This window comes from Strix uralensis, chromosome 2 (genome assembly GCF_047716275.1).
Source record: "Strix uralensis isolate ZFMK-TIS-50842 chromosome 2, bStrUra1, whole genome shotgun sequence".
In the NCBI taxonomy this organism is placed as follows: domain Eukaryota; kingdom Metazoa; phylum Chordata; class Aves; order Strigiformes; family Strigidae; genus Strix; species Strix uralensis.
Window position 1 is genome coordinate 134921905 of NC_133973.1, and position 7271 is coordinate 134929175.

Consider the following 7271-nt stretch of genomic DNA (forward strand, 5'->3'; position numbering starts at 1 on the left):
ATGAAGTCAGAGAGCAGTAATACAGTACAAACAAAACATGAAAAAATAAATGAACCGTATTTTCAGGGCTAATTTTCAGGCAAGACAGAACCTGCTAATTAAATTTACTGATGACATAAAATTGGAAGACAATATGAAAACAAAGGAGAACTGGAACATCATATAGGAAGCACCGCATAACCATGAGGACTGGAGTAATAGAAATCAAGGGAAGTTTGATAGTACGACTCATAAAGTCATGTACTAGGGACTAAGGAAAAAAATCCTGATAGAAGATTTGCAAAAAGAGTTAGGGGTAAAACACGTGGATGCAGTTGCCAGCTGCTAGTGTATTGTGGACCAGCAGTAAGATGTGCCCAGATGAAGGCAAATGAAACCTTAAAATGTCTCTTGTTGCTGTTTCAGAATACATGGAACAAGCTAATGCTCAGAGAGACGACCTGTTTAATAAAAGACAATGTTGACACAAGGACAAATGGAAAGACGTAAGTGTAAAATGCAAAGTAGGAGAAGATTTCTAAGCAAAACCCAAACACATTTATTTTAAGCTTTGATTCCCATGCTTCTAGTAGCAGAGAACACGAATTCATGATTCAAGACTTCCTTTCCAGTCATGTTATCACTTACGTTCCTAGAATCACAGCTAAAACATGTGCGGGCTCATTTACTGTCAGTAATACTTTTCCCTGCTAAAATGTAACAACCTCCAAGAAACCTGGGAAGCAATCTTCAAAAAAAGCCGAAGTCAAGTTACCAATTTTATCAGGGTTCATTAGGCTGTGCCAGAGCAAACTGACCCTGCATAATTTGTCTAAATAATAAATATAAATGGAAAGAGTGGATTTTAATTAAGCTGAGGATCAAACAGGATCTCAGAAATGCAATGTCTGTCCTAGTCTGCACTTCGCAGAATCTTCAGCCCAACCCCCCAGAAGTAAATCAGACCCAGCTAGGATACAGGAAAACTGTCCTGCACGTTAGAGCAAACCTGAAACTGAAGGTCAGCAAAGGGAGGAAGATGCATGTTTTCCTTCATAATTAAATATACCTTAAACAGACAGGCTGAGGTGTTTTGTTTTTTTGGGGTTGGGTTTTTTTTTTATGAGCTAGGACTTAAATCTTGATTGTGTAGGATTCTGTGTCAGTGTTTACGAAAGTGCTTGCTCCAGTCCAATTCCACAATCTCAAACTGGTAAACCACCAATAACAAGGATAATAAATGCTTAAGATTCCAAGACACAGACTTATAATGAACCAAGGAACTCGACTTGGTAATACTTACATGGAAATTGAATCCTGCTGGTTCTGATGAAAAGAGAGTGTGGAGAAAAAAAAAAATAAAAAAAGGTAGTTTTTGTATGCTAGGGATGCAATGTATTCAAAACATATTTAAAACATATTCAAAACATAATAATTAGCTGCATGGATCCCCTTGGGTGAGGTATTCAGCAAGTGCACGTGAAAACCTAATTCCCTCTCTCAGCATTTACAATCTGAAATGAGTCTAATGAACTGATGTCAAGAGTCAGTAGACCATAACTTTGAAAATTTCTTCAGAAATGTGACCGACATCTTATCAGCATTATCAGAACTCATATGGAGACAATGCAAAAACATAATTTGCAATAAAAATAATTATTTCCTGTAACCAGTTGTAATGGGGCCTCTGTTTGAGCCTACCTATTTAGTTTTAATTAACTCTAATGTTTTTCAGCCAAGGGTCTGTCTTGGGCTGACTCCTCCCCACTTCCTCCTGAAATTTCAGCCAGAGCTGTTGTTTCCCAGTATGAAAAGAGAAGAAGAGGTTGGTTTTCAGTTTTAAAACATTTTAGAATCTTGGATGCTTTTGTGTTTTTTTTCAGTTTGGCAAGAGGATGGACTGTGCGTCAGGACTGTGCCTCTTGTGCCTGTGAAAATCGACCTAAATTTGGCCAAGTCAGAAGCCTTTGAAAAAAAAAAATCTCACTTCTCATGTTCTGAGGAGATGTGCTGAACTTCAACGGTAAAATAAAACAGTAGGTGGGAGAATGTCTGACAGACACTGGATAGAAGATGGTGGGAGAGAGGGGACATGACCAGGAAACTAGGACTGGCTGTGTGAAGGTGTTGGATTGGCTGAAGGGGAGTAGAGACAGATTTACCTAAACAGCCTGGTGTGTTTGGGGATAAATATATTGGACAAACAAAACAGAAATGACAGGATGTATGGGAATTGAGAAACTAAGATTGAGCAAGAGCAGTTCCCTATAGGACTGGAGGAGATTACTTCTCCCCCTTCTAGGGTATTATAAAAATAAGAAAGACATGCTGAGCCTCTATTATGATGAAAATCATAGAAAACTGTAGAATAAACTACTGTTTTCTCTCCTCAGGTTTGGCCAGCTTACACTGGAACATGCATGAAATAAGGAGGAAAAAAGGAATTGAGCTGCTGCTGCTTTAAAAGGTGGATTACTGCCACATCCCTGAGATACCTAAATTATGGGGTTTGTACATTCATCATGGTAAGATCTGTATTTTGAAAGGAGATTCAGTTTACCTAAGACTCAGACTACCTAAATTTGGTGCATAAAGACAAATGACACCGGTCTCCCCATGGGTGACTGTTGTTCTTTTTGTGAACCAAATGAGGACACAGGGATCTATGGAAAACCAGCACCAGCTCAGATAATTAAAATCCATTATAAGATATATATGCAAAGGGCATTATTAAGGTGGTGCAGCTGACATTCGCTTTGGCATTTCGAGGCCTTCAAATGCTTAGATTTGCAAATTTCGTTAGTGTTCTTTTAGCATCCTTTTTGTGTGTTTAATTAATGTTGTGTATTGTTTGTATAGAGGTAGATCCTGGATGCCCTAGGCAAGCATTGTAAGGCTTTGCAGTCACAACACAGAATAGCTGTCAGAAGCCCAGATTTTCACTTACTACCGACTTGGACTACATTTGGAAAAAAAAATGAGTTGCCTGAACTTTGTTTTGGGAACATGAATAGCAGTGTGTAGTCCCTGACTTGTCTATTTAGACTGTGTGCTTTTTAGAACAGGAGACATGTTATCTTTGTATCATTTCTACTATCCTTTGTTACCACCTTAGGACTTTAACTCCTGTGGTGATAACGATGGTTAGTAATAATTTGTAATATAAAACCTTTTAAAATCCTTAAGCATTGCTGGTGCATGTCAGAACTCCCTAGCTGGATGTTGCAGGCTGAATGCTGTTAACAGACAATAGAGATTGTAATTTTTTTGTTGTTGTAAATGCCTGTGGGTTCGGAGACATCCATTCTTCTCCTTCCCACATTGCTCAGAGTGATTTGGGCGTGCAATAGTGACCATGAAAGTTTCTGGCTTCTATACATTTCTTGTAGTATTAGATAAGCTGCTTGGTTTTGTAACACATGAAACAGCTAGAATGTGTTCCCTGAAAACGCTTCAGTGACCATCTCTCATCTCCTCAGGCAGGCAGGCGGTCAAGGACAGTCTGGCTGTCTTGTTCTTCATCCTGCAGTCCCCTCTGACTGAGCTGGGAGAATAGGGCTTTCTCAGGTCAGGAAGCTTGTCTGAGGAGCTCGCTCCCTGCGGATGCCAGCCATCGTTCTGCTCCAGCTGTCTTCAGGTCTCCGGGTGCAGCTCTTCAAAGTCAGTTCGTTTTTTGGCAGCTGTCTCCCCCTTCTTCTTTAAACTTATTTGCTTGTTTAATACAGGGAGATTGTGATAGCCATTTAAGTTTCTACCGCATCCTAGAAGCCTGGATAAAAGATTTAGTTAAAAGAAAAAAAAAAAAGGTAACAGTAGGCTAAATTTGTTGTGGTCTAATTACGTGAAAACCTGTAGAGTCACACCTGGAATGACTGGTCTAATATGTGTGGCCAACTTATGACTGACAGGAGAATTTGGCTCAGTTTGCAGATGTGTGGATGAACTGCAGGATCAAAACTTCCCGTTCCAATTGAAATAGCAAGAAAAGTCATCTCACATGCTCAGACAAACTTTGGTTTCATCAGCTGCTTTCTTTTGATCTGCAGTAAGTACCAGTGATCACACTTCAAATCATTACTTTGTTATATAAGGGAAAAGTGCCAGTGTAGATGTTCCTAATGACGTTCCCCCCGCCACAGAAGGTGACACCACAGCGAACAAAAATAGTGGGCACAGCTAGCAAAACTGTTCCCTTGCAATCAAAGTGTAAGTAACACTTTGACATTGCGACTTTGCTGCTATATAATGCTTTCTTTGGGGTTGCATTGCAAGCAAAAAGGCAAATTACTTTAAAGAAAACCCAAATCTCTGTGGAGCAGAGGTCTCAAGCGTGCTAGTTTTTTGTTGGCCATCCTGCAGAGCAACCAGCAAACTGCAGCTTAGCCAGTAAGCCTCTCAGACCCACTAATCTGGCCTTAATGGAACTGGAGGCTTTACAAGAAGTCTGGAGAACTTAGAGGCAAGTGGAGATCAGGTAAAAAGTAAAAGGAGTTAACCAAAATAGATAGTATCAAAACAAGAGTATACATTTATTTTGTAAACTGATTTTTTTAGAAGGAAAATGGGATCTCTGGGAACTTCAGTGAAGTAGTCGGTGTGTTGCCACAAAGAAAACTGAATCCAACAGGCAAAAGTGAGGATGATGGCAAGAATGGTGACATAAACAGGTGAGTTCAAAATTCCCTACTTATTCGGGATTTTTCATGATTGTGTCTTGTGAGCCCATTAAACTGGTTGTTTTCTGCCAATTTATCTACATCAAACTAACAGGTTGTGAAGGAAAGACTCATGGAAAAAATGAAGGTAAACAGCAAAGGGGGAAAACCATATCCTGGGTTTGCCAAGCTCCATCTGGGTTGACAACTAGCAGATGTCGGGGTCACCGTGTTTGTGCAGGTTGTGCACATTTTTTGAGGCCTGTGTGATTTGGATGTGCTAAATCGTCAATGATTGGATGTAGTGCTGGTAAGTCCTGGGCGAGTGCAAATTCTACTGTATGTAGTGTCTGTAAGTCTACAAAAGGGCAATTTTCTATTATTACATGAAGTAGACCAAGACTTAATTAGCCTGTTTGGGAACTGGTTTGCAGAGTGGACCTAAAAGGGAAATCTCTCTTGAGTCTTGGTTTTATCTCTCTGATTTGTATACCAGTATCTAGATGTGCTCGAAAACATGCTCTGAGAAGGCGGCAGAAAATCCGAGTTCCTTGTTTGGACTGTCTGGGCACCCTCCCAGCCTTTGGAGTGGGTGAAGGTAGGCTGGGACGGTCAGAAGGGAAAGGGTCAGTCTGGAAAGAAGTAAGTTTTGGCAGGAGTCCAACACGGTTTGTCAGACAAAACAGCAGAGCCTTTCATTTGACAGTGACTGGCCAGACAAGAGACTTGTTCTGTAGTTGGAATCTGCCAGAAGCATTCCTCACACCACCCAAAGCAGTAATTTCAGCTGCATTTCTACTCGCCCTGAACACCTGCAAATAACTGTGTGTAAAAAAAAAAAAAACAAAAAAAACCCAAAAAAACCCCCAACAAACCAAACACCTGGAAGGCTAAAGTGGGAGGAACACTTTGGAAACAGAGAACTTCCTATACAGTTTTTGAGGACTGGGGTTGCTTGCTGAGCTGATTTGTTTTTCTAAGGGCTTAAGTTTATGTGTTTAAATTTCTTCTCCCTTACTAAGTGGGCCTTATAATCTGCTGCTGTTTTTGTGATCTTAGTCATCACATTATCTTACAGGGTTTTGGGAAGAAAACAAGGAAAAGATATAGCCACTGGCAATTTCTGATTTGAATTTGTTTAATAATAGCATCCTGTTTATTTCTGCTTCATGTTTCCCCACGAATACTTTGTTCCACATTTACTTATTATGCATGAGCACTGTCTGCTGAAGGAAACTTAGCTCTTGTAGTAGGAAGGAGCCACATGCAGTTCCTACATGGCTAACGGAAGCTTAAGTGGATTTACTAGTGGTGTGAATATAGTAGCATATACTCTTGAAGGTGATTTTTTTAATAGCTCTAATTTATATATGTACATAAGGCGCAGAACAAAATAGAGGTTAGAAAAAGAGGTGATGAACTTTTGGTATCTTACTTCCTGTCATAACATAAATGACTATGAAGGATACAAAGCAGAGGAGAAACAGGCCCACTTAGCTTATTAGGTCTTTTTCCTGGGTATATTTATGATGCCTGTTTGTTACAGAGATTAGTCATATATTTGCAGTGTTGGTTTTCCTCCATTTGTACACAAGGATGTGCTGCTCCCAGTGGAAATAAAGCCAAAATAACTCCTGCTCTCTTCAGTACTAGTGGGCAGTTGGGAAGTGGATGTGTGATGCTGGAGCTGTGTGTTTGGGCTTGGCAAACTATTACGGAATCATTTAGGTTGGAAATTATTGCTCATAATTAGTGATATGATGATGCCTACAAGCCATGGCTGTGCCATTGGAGCTGCTGATAAAAACATCAGACAGGAACCTTGATCTTGGTCTGTATAATACATGTGGTTCAGGTATGGGTTTCATGTATGTGCATTTAACAGGCTAGGTGCATGGTTTGCTTAGTTTTTAAATTTAAATTTAAAGTTTTGAAATGCATCAGCCAGAGGTGGTGGCATCCCTTGTGACTATGCAGTGTATACATACACAGGGTAAGAGCAGAAAGGCTGATTCCTCTCTCTTTCTGTTCATGAAGAGAGACAACAAAATGAAAAATGAGGATGATTAGTAAAATAAGCAGAATTTCCAGCACACCAACTACTTCCTTGTGGCTGAACAGTATGAAGACATCATCCTTAGCCTAAATTTTATTATGCTGGAAAGGAGGCTGCAGTTTTATTCTTACAGGTTTTGTTAAGTTCTTCCTGTTGAAGGACAGCATGGGAGAAAACATCACGGTGTTGGAGGCAGTTCCAGCCTGATGAATAGTGAACGGTGGGTGATACCTGGCAGACTGTCTTCCCCTGCTTCTCCTGCTAGATATACGTTATGCCCTGCCCAAGGGCATTCAGTGAAGGTGAAGATGCTGCAGCTCCTAGAGAGCAATTTCTTTGATCCACTTGAACAAGAAAATGTGAGTGCCGGCCCACAGAGATTCTCTTCCTGCGACTGTAACTTCTGTCATTTGTTTGTTCCAGTGGTGTTCTCTGTCAGGAATATCTAAGGATATATATTTAAAATATTAAATTTTGAGCATTGTCCTGTTGGAGTTTAGGTGTGTAGGTTCGTAAGCATAGTCCTCCAAAATCACCAGCCAAAGTGATTTCTTTCTGGCTGGCAAAGTTTGTCACACTCT

At 40.2% G+C, this 7271-nt stretch overlaps 1 long non-coding RNA gene across 1 annotated transcript; it reads left to right on the top strand.

The window, feature by feature from the left end:
* The first annotated feature begins 413 nt into the window (after positions 1 to 413).
* Positions 414 to 5823, top strand: LOC141939859 (uncharacterized). The gene is made up of 6 exons (XR_012627773.1): positions 414 to 485; positions 1863 to 2002; positions 2373 to 2486; positions 3903 to 4024; positions 4534 to 4646; positions 4750 to 5823. It is a non-coding gene; the product is annotated as an uncharacterized LOC141939859 (long non-coding RNA).
* Positions 5824 to 7271: the final 1448 nt, after the last annotated feature.